The sequence below is a fragment of the Thunnus thynnus genome, chromosome 24 (genome assembly GCF_963924715.1).
Source record: "Thunnus thynnus chromosome 24, fThuThy2.1, whole genome shotgun sequence".
Classification (NCBI taxonomy): domain Eukaryota; kingdom Metazoa; phylum Chordata; class Actinopteri; order Scombriformes; family Scombridae; genus Thunnus; species Thunnus thynnus.
In genome coordinates this window covers 12,595,314-12,613,184 of record NC_089540.1, presented here as the reverse complement: position 1 = coordinate 12,613,184, position 17,871 = coordinate 12,595,314, and the positions used below count along the sequence as shown (strand labels likewise).

Here is a 17,871-nt window from a genome sequence, read left to right as displayed (position 1 = left end):
ATTTTGTGAAATTATGAGCTGTAAACATGCTATAATATTGGTGTAGCTACACATCCTTAACTTAAACCTTCATTAATTGTGTTTTTTTTCTTCAGCCATTTGGTTTCAGAGCAACAGGCTAAACAGCATTGACTTATAAAGTTGGCAAACATATTGGCAAATAATTTTCTATTATACATCCAGCAGACACGTAGCAACATCAGTATTCATTTGAAGTCATGTCTGTGTCATGGATGTATAAGAGCTGGATATATCGCCACCGCTCAGCCTTGCAGCCAATTTTTCCCAGTGGCCACTCGAGGTATTGCAGAGAAAAATCCCCCCTGCGGCCCGAAAAGGATTTTCCCCATAGTCTGTAAAACTGTTGATAGGACACCCCGAACTGCAGACAACGTAAATTATGACTCTTCCTATTATGAATTTTTGATGCATGGAGGTTTTATGTTTGAAAACTTTCCTCGAGCCGAGAAAATCGATTTAAAAATCCGTGACGTCATCACAATATAAAGTCTATGGGTCGAGCGGGAGCTCGCGGGCGGGGCCAGAGGGAGAAACACTACTGCGCATATTCAGTGGGCCGCACAACACGGAAGCAAACCCGGAAGCTAGAAACCTTTTTGGCGTATGCGCCAGACGAGCAATTCCTACAGGACTGAATGGGCGCCAATTTTAGTCCGGTATCCAGCTCTTATAATACATCAAAGGTCTGTGTCCACCTGATGAATGTAAGTCCATTGTTAAGTCTTCTTCAAGTTCTGTTTTGGTCTCCACCAACTTCTGAGAGAGATATATTTTAGGCTTTTAGCTGCTAAATGCAAGTTAGCTAGTGGCTAATTTTGTCTGTCTGACATGTACTGCTGAAGAAATAGTGTATTGTAGGTGTATCAGAGCTTTTTGTTGAAAACAGCTACTGTTGCAGCTGAAAACAACTGATGAATGGTCACAGTGAATAAAAACAGTAAACTGTGTGCTGTAAAACCAAAACTATGAGCTAACGTAAAAGATGCTAAAGCGATCCCGTAGTTTTAGCAAAGTCACTGAGGAACCCCTTTCAAATAGCCTACGCATAGTCATTTGATTACATTTTAATATAAAACTACTTATACATATTATTATCTATTATATCATTACACCAGTTTTAACTTAAATCAGAATTAATGTTTTGGCCAGTGGGAAAAGCTAGACACAATGTTGACATATTGTCACCTGAATGAGTTAGCAAACAATTTCCTATTTACACAGCTACAGTAGCACATTCATTTGGAGTTGTGTTTGTGTCCACCTGATAAATGTAAGTCGAATATTCACTCTCCTTTTAGCTCTTTTAGTGTAGCTCCAACCCTCAAGGGAAATATATATTCCTTTTTAGCTGCTAAATGCTAGCTAGCTAATTGCTAACTTTGTCGGCTCTTTGGTGCTGCGCAGGTAGTGTGAAGTGGATTTATAAGAGCTTTTTTCTTATCATGTCAGAGCAGTTTCAACTGTTTTAATTTGATATTTTTATGATTTGATATTAACTGGATATGTGATTAAATCGAATATATTTGCGTTTCAACCGCAAGAGCTAAGAATTGTAGAGGGTTACTGTATTTAACATTAAAATTAGTGCAATATTTCCTCCTAATTCAGCAGTCTGGATTATTATCATGGACATCAAGAAAAACAGACATAAGGTCTTATTTATTGGTAAATGTAAGTAGCTATGTACATAGTAAAAGGTTGGCTCAGTTGCTTTATATCTATTATCATTTGCTAGTAAGCACATGCTTGGTGAGTTAACATATTATCTAGTGTTCTCATCATTTTCATAACTTGTATAGCAAATTAGGAGTTCCATTCATTTTCATTTAGCTTTGTTGTTAATACAGTCATCAGAGAGAGAGACAGACAGACAGAGAAAGCCCAGGCCAGACAGGGAAAGAAAAGAGGAGTGAACAGGTAAGAATTTGCACTATGAGCTGTAATGTTACCTCAAAGAGCACATCCTTCTGATATGAGCATTGTTTTAAACCAATTTCTCCCATTGTTCATGCTAAGTGCATGAACAGAGTGGCCTTTTTTTAAGTTAAAGTGTATCACTTAGTGGTTGTCAATACAGGTTTCAGAGGGAGACAGACCTGTGTGCTGTAATGTTATCCCATTGAGCACATCATTATGATGTAATTGTTAAAAAAGAATTTATCCCACGTGCAAGACCAAAACTAGACATAGTGTATGTGGTTGTCAGTAACAATGTGATACATAGTGGTTGTTCACACAGGCGTCAGAGAGAGATAGAGGCAGACAGAGAGAGAAAGAGAGCAACAGAGCCCAGTCCAGGCAGAGAGAGGAGAAAGAGGTGACCAGGTAAGCATTTCAACTGTGAGCTGCAATGTTATCTTATAGAGCCACAATATGGTTGTCAGGGACAGTATGTTACATAACGGTTGTTCACACAGACATCAGAGAGAGACAGAGACAGACAAAGAGAGAGTGTGACAGAGCCCAAGCCAAGCAGAGAGCACCAGTGATATTTGGAATTTAACTGTTTTAAAGGGAAAATGCTGTGATTGTACTGATAATGTTATTGTGTTCAAGAAAGTACAAAATAGTCATAGTATATTGTGTAGAATGGCAGGAAACGCAATGAAAAAGTATTACATTTTCTTGGGGAGGACCTCCAGACCCTCTGCCAGATTTATATCGCCACCACTTTCCAAATCAAATCTACACGCTTGTTTATGGGATCTCTAGTGGTGCCACTGAATATTCAAACCTAATCTGAATCCGAAAGTTTAGCCTAGTGGTTCTCAAACTTTTTCAAGGACCCCTAACTGATGCAAATTAGACCACAGACCCCCGTTTGATAAGATTTTGCCCCAGGGTCCCCTATCTGATACCATTTTTGCTTTTAGATGTTTTATTACAGAAAGTGTATGAAACCCATGACTGAAATCATACACTCTGTCATTGTGTTACGAATGGATGGAGTTATAGTGAAAATAAATTATTCCCCTCTTTGCTGGGGACACTCTGGAGCTCCCCAAAGGACCCCTGGAAGTCCCTGGACCCCACTTTGAGAACCACTGGTTTAATCTATCAGAAGTTTTCTATTCATGAAAATGGACAGAAATCACAGCGCAGCAATGAAAAGGTAACATTTCAGTGTAGCTAATTACTTCTAAAAGAAACTTTCATAACTTTTAACACTAGTGGCTGTTTGCCACACTTCCTTTTCTTTAGTTTATACTCTCCCTCTGCCTCCTCTCCCTCCTCTCTCTCTCAGCGAGGAATGAAATCATCTGAGTTGTGTCCGCAGAGAATAATCAGACTCATGTTTGTATACATTTCAGAGAGCGTGCCTGGCTGTGCATGTTTCATACCTCGTTGGTTTTCCTTCCTCATGTTGTTATATGAGTCATTGCTGTTCTGGTGCAGTAAGATGTCTTGTGTGTTGCGAGTGGGTACGTGGGCACTTTGGTAAATCTAATAGGGGAAGGTTGCTAATTCAAATCTGTTGAGCTTCCTTTTAATTAAGCAGGGCATCTCCAAGTGGAAAGGATTGTGGTTGGATTGCTTGCAGGTGTGAACTCACACTGGAAAAAGTTCAGTTTGACTTTCCCTGGATAAATAAAGGTTAAAAAGAAGAGGTACTGTAATGTGGCTGCGTGTGTTTGTATCTGTATTTGTGTGTGTGTGTGTGTACTTGTCTGTTTGAAGAGCTGCACCTTTGAAGGCGGCGTGCCTGTGAGCTGTCAGTGGGTCCCGGGATGGGAGGCGGCGGCGGTGGCGGCGGTGGTGGTGGTGGTGAGGTTAAGTGCAGCTTTTACACGCACACAGCAAGGCAGGGGAAGAGGGCAGTGGTGGCGGCCCGGTGCCTAGGATGAACTGATGCCTGGGTAAATGTGTGTGTGTGTGTGTTTGTGTGTGTGGAGAGGTGACTGGGGTCATAGCCAGCAGCAAGGTTAATGCAGAAATCCTTTCACACACAGACACCATGCTTTCTCTTTGTCTTTCTGTCTCAAAGAGGTAGATGTTAAGGCATACAGACACACACACACGTGCACACCATACAGTAGGTTCAAAGCCTGAATCTTTTATTTGAAGTGAAGGCCACATACCAGACGTCATTATACTGGACATTTGGTTTTCACACTAGCGTGCAGCCTCTGTTACTTCAAAACTTTACACTAACTGATAGTGTACATTTTTATCACTTATTGGAAACGTAAAAAGAAAAGATGGCAGCGCTTTCATGCTAAGGAAATGAATAAATGTATCATATTGTGTTTTCAACGTCCTGATGTCCATATCTCTTTTTACATTCCAATACAATGCACAAAAGATGATCAAAACAGTCTTTCTTTGAGCATTTCATTGCACTGCGAGTTACTGTACGTGACAGAAAATCATAAACTGATTGTAGCATCTCATCAACATGCAACATTTTGTCATGACGTTATAAGCAGGATAGATGTTCAGAGTGTGTGGTGGGATCGTCTAACGGCGTACAACAGGGGATCCTTCAGGAAATGATTTCCATCATCCCCTCTTGTTGTTGTTGTTAACAACCTATTTGTTGTGAAGTCCGCACAACAGCTCAGAGATGACACATCTTGATTGTCCCTATGATTTGTGATATCATCACTATCAATGTCTCATCCTGCACCCTGTTTTTTTTTTTTTTCTCCTCTCACTCTCTCGTTCCATCTGTGGATGTATGTTGTGTTGTGGGTGTGTCTGAGAGTTGCTTTGAAAGACAACGCTTAACACAACTGTTGGTGATACGCCTCGCATCTCTGGATCATATGTCTGAAGGTCGTATTGCATCGGTTTACACTGGTGAACTCTGACACAAGACTTTATGTTGTTAACTGATTCCAAACCATCTTTACCGACTGCTGACTGTTGAGGGAACAGACCTGCAGAGTCCAGAATGGTGTCTGCTATTATTTTAGATAACCCCGCTATGCTGGAGTATAAACTGCTGCACAAAAAGATGCAGCAGGAATCTTTAGATTTGTTCTTTTTTGGTATACAGACAGGAAAATGAAGGGAGAGAGATGGCTAACTTCCAATGAAGGTCCCTAGCTGCTTGGCGCTCCATAATGTGTTCACTTACTGTCTAGTTAGTGCAAGTCACCAAGCTTCCAACGCCTCCTATTTTGCTTTGACGCTTTCTTTTTGACTTATTCCTTTAGTATCAAAAGTCTTCTTTCCCCGTTTATCTCTGATATTCAACAGTCAACCTGTTCTGACACTCAAAAGTCACCTTTTCACAACAGGAAAACAGAATGGACAAAATAAAAACGCCGATAACAACACCTCACCGGCAAAAAAAGCTGATGAATTACACTGAACAGATAAACAATATAACATAGCAGCATGCATGGATGGATTAATTTACTTCTCCCCTACTTCGTGCCATGTACTTCATTAAAGAACATCAAACGTCAAAGTCTCTCAAAGAGCTGTGAAGAAGGAATTAGAGTTAACAGTTCTGTATAACAACACCGGTCAAAAATGATGTCAGGGATGAGATGTCAGTTGTTAAAGTCCTAATGATGATACTTTTATTCAGCTGAATGCATATTTTGTACCATCCCTATAATTTTAGTTCTTTATTAAACACCTTTGGGGTGCATCATGTTACTGCAATTATTTTTAACCTGTTTGCTACACACACGCTGTTACATGTCACACTTGTTTTTTTAATGCTCCACATGTTATCTCCTGCATGCCGACAAAGGAAAAAAAAAAGAGCCCTTTTGCTTACCTCAGAACAGAGACTTATAACGTACTTAGATATATTTCAGCCTGAAGGTCAACAGAAAAAAAAATTTCACACCTACAACGGTTCTTAAACAGCTTCTATGATTGCAAAACATCAAGGGATATGCAAAAGAAGTTGCTGTTGAAGTGAGGATTGATTAATAAAGATATTTTCTAATATGTATGAATCTGAAATCTTAACAAAGGAGAAACAATAAAGACACTAAACAGCCGTGATGCAGTGAGCATTTTTTAAAAGCTGCTACAACCTTGGCCTTTATGTTTCTTGTTTAGACAGTGCTTTTAGTATGATTTGTGTCCTTTATGGATGTTCTTTTCACGGAGATCAATCTCCCCACAAAGCCCTTTTTATTTAGCCAATCGCCAGGATTATGAAAAATGTATTAATTAAAATAAAAGCCTTCTTGATGGCATCACGTCACTAAAACAGATCAAAATAAAATATTTATTGGTGACACTCTGAGCTTTTTTTTTTTTTTGCTAAAGATAAAGTTGATCTGCCTAACATTGATTGCTGGCAAAAAAAAAAAAAATCCAAACAAACAGCTAAAGTTTGTGAGTTATGATGGAAGTCTTGATAGCACTTGTATCATCAATCAGTAAACAGATGGTTTTCCTCTCTGTCGCTGGCTGGATAGCTAGCAGAACAGTCGGTTGATGAGACAATGACATATTGGCGTCAAGACGAGCTTTCGGCACTGACTCGGCGTCCAGGTGCGGCTCAGATTGGTGTTTTCTGTGTCCACACTCATGTTTTTCTCACCTGTTTTATATTCTCAAGGCTGAAATCTTGTTCATCTGTCATCTTTGCTCTTTTTTGATGAGCAATTTAAGAGAGATTCAACTCTAGCATGAGGAAAAAGAAAAGAATCTAACCTTTATTATAGACCACATACGCAACATTTCCCAAATCCAACAAGTTTACTTAGAGCGCCAACAAGCCCTCGTCTCATTTACAATGATTGATTAACGTTACAATTAAAATTCCTGGCTGAGATTGTTTTGATTAATATTCCCTTCTTGTCTTGAGGTTCCAAACCACCCATGATGACATGGAAATAAATAAACACGCACCGGAGCACTGGCAGAATTCTCAGAGAGACGAGCAACATCTACCCAGGATCTTTGGCGGGAGAGAGAGAGAGGGAGAGAGAGACAGAAAGAAAAGAGGGGGGAGAGAGAGTGAGAGGAGGGAGCACTTCCCATATTTCTGCCGCTGATTGACAAGGCTGACATATGGAATAGTTCACCTATTCCCCAGTGACAGGAAGATGGGGGAGAGCGCAGGGAGAGGCGGGTAAACTTGCCTGCGAGGCTGAGCGGAATTTTTTTTTTTTTTTTTTTTTTTTTTTTTTTTTAGATTCAGCGCTTCTGATCAAAAGGACTCATATCTCCCCTACTAAATTTAGCACCAGTGGCAATTAGTGGCGGAGTCACACAGCCACTCCAGGAGCAGCTGACAAATGGTACCTTAACAAGTCGGAGATGTACGCCGCAGTTTGATGGATTTGTGTGTGTACAGCTGAGGGGAACTTACCAGAGTGTTTTTCTTTCTGTGTGCATGGTATGTGCATGTGATACACATACTAGGGGTATATGTGTGTGTGTGTGTGTGTGTGTGTGTGTGTGTGTGTGTGCGCAGTCGGCTGATCAGCTTCAGCTTGTGTTGGTTAGTGAACTTCAGACAGGCTGTGCAGCTAAAACATTAGATAAGGTTTTTATCATTTGCTGTTTTACATCATTGTAAATTGGATTTTTTTTAGTCTCTGGGATATTTTGATGGGCATTTTTCAGCATTTTCTGACTTTTTAGAGAGTAAACGATTCATCAGTAACTCGGAAAAACATATTATTGTTGTGTGTCAAAATTATTTTTTGTCACTAATTAAAATCATCGTTCCTTACAGTTCTTATAAAAGATGAACTTATTCTCACGTTGTCCAGTTTGTAAAACTGTAACCACCAAAATATAGCAGGGAGGTTACTTCTATACAAGCTAGTAAACCATTTAAAAAAACAATCTGTAGTAAATCTACAAAATGACAAATGTTTGATTCCTCTTTATCACTGTATCCTCATTTATATGATCTGCATCTTGGCATAACTGGGCCGAACTTCCTGCTAGCTGGATTTCCTACCTGGAAATGACAAGTTTGTTGAATTTATTGTTTAACTCAAACTTTTATCAAAGCTCTGACATATCAGACTTAGCAGTAATAAGCGTCTGAAAAGTATACAAATATGGCTTCCACACAACAGCTGAAAACTCAGATTAAAAGCTATTTAATGCAAATTTGTCCTGAAACATCTAACTCTGCCTGTTAGGAAACTCAACAACGGGTAACTCTTTGTGCTAATCAGACTCAATATCGGAAAACACTGTTGTTCAGCATGATCACTTGCAAGTTAACTGTCTGTACTTTTCTGTATGATGTGGACGTCGCTTATGGTCAATGGAATACTTTTCAGATGAGCTTTAACCTATGAGGACTGAAATATGATTCACTTGTGACTCATACTGTACTGTAATCATCAGACACTGTGAAAAACAAGTCAAATGAAATGATTATATTCATGCATCTGCACTTTAAATGCTTATTAAAAACAGTATATATATATATATAGGACCTGAGCCAACAGGTGCACACCTGCATTGTCACTATGACAACAAGCATCATCATTAGAGCGAATGATTCTACTGTCCAAACACAAATGTGGTTACTCTGCCTTTTACAAGATGAGATGAGAAAAACAAAGCAGCAGAAGGAATGAAGGACAGACAGACAAACACGCTGAGAGACAGACGGCGTGACATCTTGGCTCGTTTGAGTCACTTCCCAGTAAACGCAGAAACAGGATGATATCAACAAAGCAACATTTCCTGTAAATTAACACGACGAAAAGTAGGATGTAAACAACACTGTAGTAATGTATTTTCATCATATAAGTGCGTCTTTGCATTTGTTATCTGTGTGAAATGAAACTGTGTTTATGCATCTATTATTTACCTTAAGCCTTAAAGAGGCTGTTAAAGCTTTTAAAGGATTGTTCTGTGCTGCTGCTGCGTGAAGTGAAGTCGATGAACTGCCCTTACATCATCCTCACTTACCCAGGAGAGTCTGTTGTCTGTTAGATGCACACGCACACACACATACACACACACACAAACACATTCGCACACACACTCCTCACATGGCTAGCCAACCTCCTGAGAGAGAAGGCAGCTAACCGTCTCAGCAGAGGAAATGAGCTATCTGCTCCACTTCTCTCTGAGACACACACACTTTCCTCTGCACACACACACACACACACACACACACAAGCAGCTCCCCCTGACATTTTTAGACTCTCTCTACTCCTTGCAGATCTTCTGTTTATTTGTATCTGATCGTGAATACATGCATGCACATCTGGTTGTGTGCGCATGCTTGTGTGTGTGTGTGTGTGTGTGTTTGTTTGCGTGTGTTTTTAGACATGAGTGTGTGTGCGTGCGTGTAAGCATACCGAGCGGTGAGTGAGTTTGACCTTAAGCTTCTCCTCCCTCTTTACAGTGCCAGCTCTTGTGTACGTTTCCTGGGCCTCCAAGATATGAGAGGGGAAAATATCTGCCGACAGCCCATCACAGTTCACGGCTCTTTGTTTATCCATTAATAATTGAGCATAGCTGAAGACAATACAAGGTGTGTGTTTGCGTATGTGTGTGTGTGTGTTTTTTTTTTTTTTTTTGCTGAGGGTTGGAGGTGGGATGGAGAAGGGTGTCACTGAGGGAATTTATGCCTCGTATCGCAGTTTGGGCTAAACTGCAGGTTTTCTCTCTGAAGTGTGTCCGTAAGGCAGAGAGAGAGAGAGAGTATGTGTACATCTGTGCAGCTTCTTTGTAATTGCTGTTATCTCTGTCTGTCAAATACATGTATGTCAAAAAAAAAGCATTTAAATATTTTTATATTTCCCTCTAACATGTTTTTTTGATGCCTAACTTTAGGGCATTTATATAAAATTACCCAATCAGATGTGATTTAGGACCAGCTAACCCCTCCCATCATATCAAACCAGATTTGACGTTGTGCATCACAGTCAGCAGACGTGTGTGTGTTTAGATATATAGATATATTTGCTTGTGAACGTGTTGCCTATTTACACATCCAGCAGATACGGAGTGATGTTATTCAGGTTTGTGTTTTTTCAGAGCTTTTTTGATGTAAACAGCTGACTGCTGCGTCTAAAAATCAGACTGATGAGAGTGAATCAAAACTATAAAGTTGAGGGTTGTAAAGCCAAAACAATTAGTTAAAATACACTAATATACTCGGTATAGGAAGTGCAGAGTCAGGTGATAATTCTCTGTTTTCATCACTATGAGCGACTCCTGTCACACATAATCATTTGACCCATTATTAACATAAAAATATTGATGATTAATACTTAAAGATCATTTGTATCTAATATTATAATTGTTATAATATATATTTATATATATATATATTTTTTTTTTACACAAAAAATGTAAACACCTGGTTAGAGATTCCTGAAATTACACCTCTTCCTTCTCCTTCATTGAAATTCAGTATCTATGAATATGCAAATATTTTTACTGTCTTACTTCTGTTAAGTCCATTCTCACTGTATATGCACTGGAGTTTCCAAATTTCCATATCACTCTTGTGTAAATTCTATACTGGATTACGATTGGCTCCAAACTAGTTGTGATGTCACAAATTGGGCTCGTAGGTGTACACGCCTTGAACTCTGATTTAAGGTGAGCGCAGAGAAACTTTCCCTTTCAGCAGATGAATGTGAAAACAAACTGCATATAAATCGTTCTGCACATTGACGCTCAAACATCTCACTGAAGGAACAATAAGTAAAACAAAAATTTTTGAGTGGAAGGGGACTTTAAACTTCTCACTTTCTTCAAATCTCTGAATGATTTGATTCGTTAGGCAGTACCCACAAATTCCATCTCACTCAGAAATACATGATAAAGATGCTTGAATTGCCATTTCTCTCTCTCTCTCTCTCTCATATCTCTGTGCATGCATGTGTTGCTCTGGATATGTAATAACTGTGATTGGTTAAGTTTATATAAATACAAAAATAACTGGTGCACTTAAACCTCTGTTTTCATCCTTTACTCCTATAATCCATTCCTCTGAGACAACCAATGAGAGGTCAGCAATCCTTTTAAAGCAATTGTTAGACAGTCGGTTTTTTTTTTTTTTTTTTTTTGCAAGGCTTGAAAAATCTGCAAACTCCATTGCAAACCATTTGGGAAACAATTAAGAAGTGTTTATTTTCCTTTCTTCTAGACTCTCTTCCCCGTGTCCCCACCTCACCCTACAGAAAGTGATTACAATAGTACAGTAGGATGTTCCCGTAGTGCTGCCATCACTATTTGCCTTTAGAAAGTCCAAGCCTGAGTTGATTTACTATTTTGAGTTCACATCTAAACCGGGGTTTGTCTTTACCTCTCACTCCCTCCTCTAATTATGTGGGCCTTTTAGACATTTCTCCCCACGGAGCGCTCGCTGCCAGAACAAAGTCGAAATTGTTTCCCCCTCGGAGGTGGCCCTTGAGTGAGAGTCTCCCAACGTCTCTGCGCGCAGAGAGGCGAAGACTCCAGTCCTCTGGGGGCTTTCAACAAAAATAAGTCATACGAGCGGTTGGCTCAGACAGGAAGAGAATTTACAGAACAGTAAAAAAAAAAAAAAAAAAATGGACAGACAGAAAGGATTGTGTAACGTAAGAGTCACTGCTGCACTGTTAGTTTTCAGGGATGTCACCACTCCATATGTCTCATCGGGTCAGATGGGAAAGTTTCTTAGCAAATTGTAGAGAAGAAATTCTCTCTGGAGCTACATAAAGCATTTTGGTCAAGTCTCCCCCTGTTTTCTGACAAGCAGGTAAAGAAATGATTAGCATACTGTAGCACACTTAGCTTGAGAACATGCAGCAAATTCCAACATGGCACTTCCTGTGACGCCTCCGTGTAGAGGATGAAGACGCTGCACGAGTCCCATTTTTACTACATGCTTGTGGGACCTTTGCTGCATTCCCATGTGGATTATTTTTTGCAAAAGTCACATTTAACTCTCTTTTTAGGCACAAACGGTACTTTTTTACATCATGTCCAAATGTGAGATATGTATGAAGGAGGAACTTTATTTTCTTCAACATCTCTACAGGCATATAAAGGAGATTATGCATGGAATAAAAAAGTTAACCTGTTGAAGACCTACCCTCACTTGGATGTCAGCAAGACTTTAAGGGACCGAGCAAGTCAGAGACAAGTTTTATTTAACCAAATTTAAATGTCAGTCAGAAAAAACACATTAATAGTTGAAAGAATAGCAAAAGAATGTAGCTTTTTTAGCTTTAAATCTGAAGCTTAAAACAGGAAATGAGCTACAAGTATGAATCCCGGGCCCAACAAAGAGGAGCACAAGAAGGGGCGGTTGTGTATACATTACATTATACTCAAGTAAAGGGACAATATTAACTTCAGCAGTATATTGTTTGTCAGTTTGATCTACAATATTACTTTGTTCTGTGTTCTTTACTCAACAGAATCCATGTTGAACAAGTTAAATTACAGCTGTAAGTTTTGAGCTCCCCTGTGAATCCTGATCAAGTGGTACTGACCAGTGACCCCACCTGTAGAAAACAGGAAGTGTGAAGCATGTGCTGAAAATGTCAAGTCCTTACTAATGATAAACAAAGTGAGTATCTTATTGATTAATTATATGACTACTGTGAATGTCGACATCACCAAATGATAAAACGGAGGGATAATAGGAAGATATAAGGAGCTCAACTCGAGACACATGTGATCGGACCTTCACAAAGACTAATATTGATATCTTTTATTTCTTTTACATCTTAATTTCATTCAGCGTGAGAGAGGTGGAACCTAAAATCGTGAAAAGATTGAGAAAGATTTCAAGGCTGTGAAGTTAGTCTTCTCTCTTTTTACAGCTACTGTTGAAGTGTTACATGTCTTGCTACGATGGAGCTGCGGAGTGTGTCAACATACAGTATGTGTGTGTAAGTATCAGTGCTGTCAGTAACATAACACAAATATACAGTATGTTACAGTAATTATGATGTAAAAAGATGTTCTGTTGAAAAGAATAATGCATCCTTCTATCAGAAATGTGTTTCAATAAGGTTAGTACATATTGTCTGAGCCTTTCCTCAAACATCATGCTTGCATTTATTGTAATGTAATGTCATTTTTCTGTTGGTCTAGCTTATATTTTGCTCTATTTGTTTATATTCACCATCCAATTCACTGTCTCTCTTTTCTCTGGCTGCTTCTGCAACTGCTGTCTCTCTACGTCCATCATGAAGTCCACCCTCCTGCACGCCAACAGACAGCCGCACAATCTGTGGATACCACTTCCTTTGATATGGTAAAGCAATATTGTACTTCATCTCTCTTTTTATTTGCCCATTTGTGAAGGAGATGCCATTAGCAGTGTATTATGCTCCTCTGGCGAGGAAAAAATATCTCCAAAAGGAGAGTCGGCGGCTGCCCGCATCCTGCAACGCCTCATTAGTGCATTGCCTTCGAACAAACGTATCAACAATGTTCTGAGCTAATAAGCTTTTATATTCCCAGGCTATATGATGTAGAAAGAGGCAGAGCTGAAGGTCACGGGTGCGTTTGAACGCAGCAAGTGGCTCCGTGAGGGAATGATTTATCTGGAATTATTGCTGTGCTTTGCTCCAGAGAGTTGGCTATTGATGTGTGCGCTTGAAATGGCTTCTTCAAGAGGGAGATAGGGAGAGAGCTTCAGTGGTGACACACACACACACAGCTTCGCTATCATCAACCGGACACAGGCCTCCTCTCTCCGCGCTTCATTTCACTCAACCTGTCATCTGTTTCATAGTATGTGTGGAGCTTTCGGTGGCAATACAACATATAGGTTTGAGAAAACCCTGTCACCAATGCTTTGTGGGGTTGTGAAATATCATTCTTTTTGTAATTTTCTGTTATTTTTATACTGTTATGATGAATGTTTATGTTAAACATGGTTAAAGGTCCAAAACCTGAGGTGACTATATATAAAAATGCTCCCTCCAAGTCAATATCCAGGGCTTCAGCCTGCTCTGAACGCTTTGTTTGCAAAGTTACCTCCACTTCCTCCTCGTGATGACGTAAAATAGTTGCCTACACATGGCCGTCCGCACTGTAGCGTTTGTTGCTAAGGTTGTTCCACGGGTTGTCCACGTTGTCCACTTGCGTATTTCAGATTGACTTTGGGCTTGAACATATACAGAAGTATTTTAGAAGTTTCCATTTCAAGTAAAGAGTGAGATAAAGAAGTGAAATACTGTTTGTTTACGTAGACTCTGGAGACACTGGGAGTCTGCAGAGATGCAGTGGGCTCATCAGGAAGGGGGCCCTAAAGGGACAGGAGCTAAAACGGCCTGTTTCAGACAGAGGCTGAACTGAGGGGCTGCATAAAGAGCCAGTTTAAGATAAATAAGGAGTTTTTGAACTGTAAATCATGCATAGATATTCCATTACAGCCCTACAATATAAATATAGACCTAGGAGCAATTCACAGTAAAACACAAGCCTCCTTCATGGTAAATGTGGCATTTCTTGGTACTTTTTGTTGTTTGGTGATGTACTCTTTGTGTTTCTGTGGTTAACTACCCAAATGTAGACAATTTGACATTGCACTACACAGACAATGTCACATTGAGATGTATCCTGGACAACTACAATGTGGTATTTTTTAGCTATCAAAAGCACCAGTAGTAAAGATCTGTTTTAGATCTCATCTCCTCAGAGTTAAAGAGTAAGGATGTATTTCAAAATCCACTGTTCTCACTGATGTTTAACAATCATAAAGGCTTTAATCCAGCATGGAGGAGGCAGAGTCTCTCCATCAGCTGTCCGTAATTCAGTTCAGCCACAACACATGTTGCATATCGACAGAGAGACAGATTTTTTTTTTTTTTTTTTTTGCAGTCTAGAAAAAATGCTCTCCTTTTTGCTTTTTTACCATCGCTATCGCTCTCTCCGCCTACACATTTAACCCCCAGCTGAATGCAACAAGGTTATGTCCCTTCTCTGGAAGTTGTTGAAAGGCATGCTGGAAAATGCAGAAAATCATTAACTGACATAGAAGTAGATATTTCACCAGGATGAGGAAAAATTCGGCACAATAAATGCAAATTGCTTTACAAAATAGGTCCTGGAATGCGTTCAACACACCCACAGATTAATGATATTTAATACCGAGCATTTTGTTCCCCCCTTTTAAACATTTTTGTATGTGGCCTGAATAAGTTCCTGCAAGAGTGTCAGCTAATTGCGTAAAATATAAATGTCTAAATGCATAGGGCCCATGCGGATAGACATGGAGGCACTAACACACATAAACATAAAAACATACATACAGCTTCTCACTCCTCCCGTCCTGATCATTCAGAATCCACATTAAAATGCAATAACGAGCAAGGTAACAAACTAATTATCCCAATTAGCTCACTGTTCATGCAAGTGAGCTCGGTGTATCTGTTATCATCCTACTATTCCAAAGGCATCCTCTGGGGATTGCAGACAGCTCATGCACACACCACACAGTCATGACCACTTAGCCGCAAAACATCTGGCCACGCACGTTGGGACACCAAGATTTTTTTTTTTTTTTTTTTTTTAATCCACTCTGTCTTTATAGTTTGAGATTTTTTACCTCTGTGCTATCAGGAGCTCTGTTTTCTTGAAGTTGAGCTGGGCATTTTCCCCCCCTTGTGTTTATTTGAGTGTTTGAACGTGTAGTCCTGGTGGGATTCTGGGAGTCGGAGTACTGTCAGGTCTAATTGCCGTGTGGTGTTCGGTAGGGAGACGGGCCTGATTAGGGAGGAGGTGAGGGAAAACATCATGTCCCCACTCTCTTCTCTCACTGTCTCACCCATTTTCTGTCTCTCTAGCTCTCTTTTTCCCCCTCCTTTTCTCTCCTCTCTCTGACTCTCTACATGACTACACAGAATGATGGCAGTCCTGCATGGCTCATTAACTGGCAGAGAGAGACGGACAGACACAAAAGGATAGGAAAAGAGTGAGGGGATGTAGAGAGGGCCGCCCAGAGACTCCTCAAACACAGGTTACCACGGTGCTAGCCCGGCGTCTGTTGACTACATCAAAGCCTTTAGATGCCAGTTGAGGGGCAACACGAGCTACCAAATGAGTTAGGAATATAGAAGGATCAGGATAGAAGGAAGTGCAGGGAGGTACTAGCAAGGGACAAATGAGTTTATATGTTTTATTTCTCTGATTTTCTTTAAAACTGTTACTACCTCTGCTTTTTAGTCATGTAACTCAAAGCCTAATTTGAGAAATTTACGTCAGTGCTTGTACTGTAATTAGCTTGTCCTGCAGTCATGCTCATAGTCCGCGTGAAGTGTGAGCAATAACACCTGAAGCACTGTTTTATTGTACAGATCTTTAAAAAAATGAAATTTTTATGAATCATAAGACTTGCAGTAGTAGCAGCTTCAGTCGATTTCTAAAATCACTAGTTGGTGCTGTGGGCAGTCGTTGGTTTGTAGTAGGATTTTTAGCCGACATCAAAAGATTTACAGTAGTTAAATACAAATCATCAATGTTTGCATATAGTTACATTTATTACAGTTACATTAATACAGATTATAGGTACATTTATTCTGGTGTGGCATCACAGCTCTTTGCTTGTCATCGTCAATGCAGGAGCTTCATTTAATAATTTGAAAACTTACTATTGATTCTAATGCAACATTTCCAGAAGGTGTTTCACGACAAATGCATGTAAACGGGAAGCCACTGAATAGGCATGTAACCCCTGTCTCTGTAGTCGCTGCTGTGGTCAGTTTTGATCTGATTCAGACATTTTTCAGCATTTTTTTGTTTGCAAGACTGAAAGATAAAAGTAAAAATCTTTTGCTTCTACTCGCAAGTGTAAATTTCTTACTACTTAAAAACATTTTTAAAGTTGTCTTACCAGTTACAGGTTGACAGTACATCCTAGATGACTGCAGTACAGAGAACGGAGGCGAGCACACAACTTCTGAGACTTGTTTTGGAGTGATTTGTACAAAATATCAATGGTCATTACAGATAATATGAAGCAATCGAGTTACAAAGTGGTGCCTCTAGTTCCAGGAGTAAAAATCCCATGAATTCTTTCCATAGTCAATGTTATGTGACTCACAGTTTGAGCACTTTTACAGCTTAGATCGTCATGAAACTCCTGCACTTAAATCACCAGTACAAAAGATGAACAACTGTGTTGGAAAATATTTGGTTCTTTTGAGGAAAAAGTTGAAGGTACAAGACTGTGTACATAAAAAAAATCAGTGTTAGGTTAACTCCCATGGGGCTTTTCAGCGAGAAATAGCCAATCACGGGCTTAAAATTTGGTCATGAGTACCGCTAACAATGGCAGGAAGCTAAAGATTACACTGTTGAGAAAACAGATTTTACAATCTGCAGCATGAATCAGTTCAGTTTTAATTTCTGGGTCACTTCAGAGCGAATCCTGAGTTTTGTTTACAGCTTTTAACAATAAAGCATTTTGAATTCATTACTGATCTGTTTATGCACTTTCTCTTACTGGCTTCTTCTCTATAGCAACTGCAGCTAAGGCTCATGGGTATTTGATTTTTGGGCTTTTTTTGCATGAAGATCATAGTGATTGATCACTTTTCATCTAATTTAGCTCCCTCACTCCTACTATTTTGCAATACAATGTGACCAGTAAAAAATAACAGTCCTGAAACCCCCGAGAGGAGCCATTATTTTATATTCTATGCAGATGATACTGCACTGTTTTGTTCCACCGGTACCGATGGTGATCCATATTGAAAGGCTACTAATCGTTCTTCAATAGGCTTCAAGGTAAAGATGTTTTAGAGAGACAAGGCGGCTCTCTGTTCAGTGCTTTGTAAACCCCTTCCTGGATGAGAAGAGGTGAGAAAACCCACAAAGGTGATATCAGCACGCTTGTGAAATAATCATCACAAGATCTTTTCCTGTTCTGAGTCATGGGGTGAAGGATAACGAGAGACAAACACAGATGGAGAGGAGAACAAAGATGGATAGGAGCAA

At 39.7% G+C, this 17,871-nt stretch overlaps 1 protein-coding gene across 19 annotated transcripts in view; it reads left to right on the top strand.

Annotated features, from left to right (window-relative positions):
• Positions 1-588: 588 nt before the first annotated feature.
• Positions 589-17,871, top strand: part of pou3f3b (POU class 3 homeobox 3b) — a 191,259-nt gene continuing 173,976 nt past the window's right edge. For 14 of the 19 annotated variants that reach the window (XR_010926109.1, XR_010926104.1, XR_010926107.1 and 11 more), the window contains exons 1-7: positions 589-725; positions 1,869-1,938; positions 2,261-2,346; positions 9,323-9,451; positions 12,336-12,487; positions 12,744-12,812; positions 13,119-13,180. The gene's annotated coding sequence lies outside the window, so the exon portion shown is untranslated. Of the gene's footprint in view, positions 726-1,868; positions 1,939-2,260; positions 2,347-3,699; positions 3,768-6,802; positions 7,386-9,322; positions 9,452-12,335; positions 12,488-12,743; positions 12,813-13,081; positions 13,181-17,871 lie in introns of those variants that run through there. The other 5 variants (XR_010926118.1, XR_010926117.1, XR_010926122.1 and 2 more) reach the window with 3 other exon arrangements.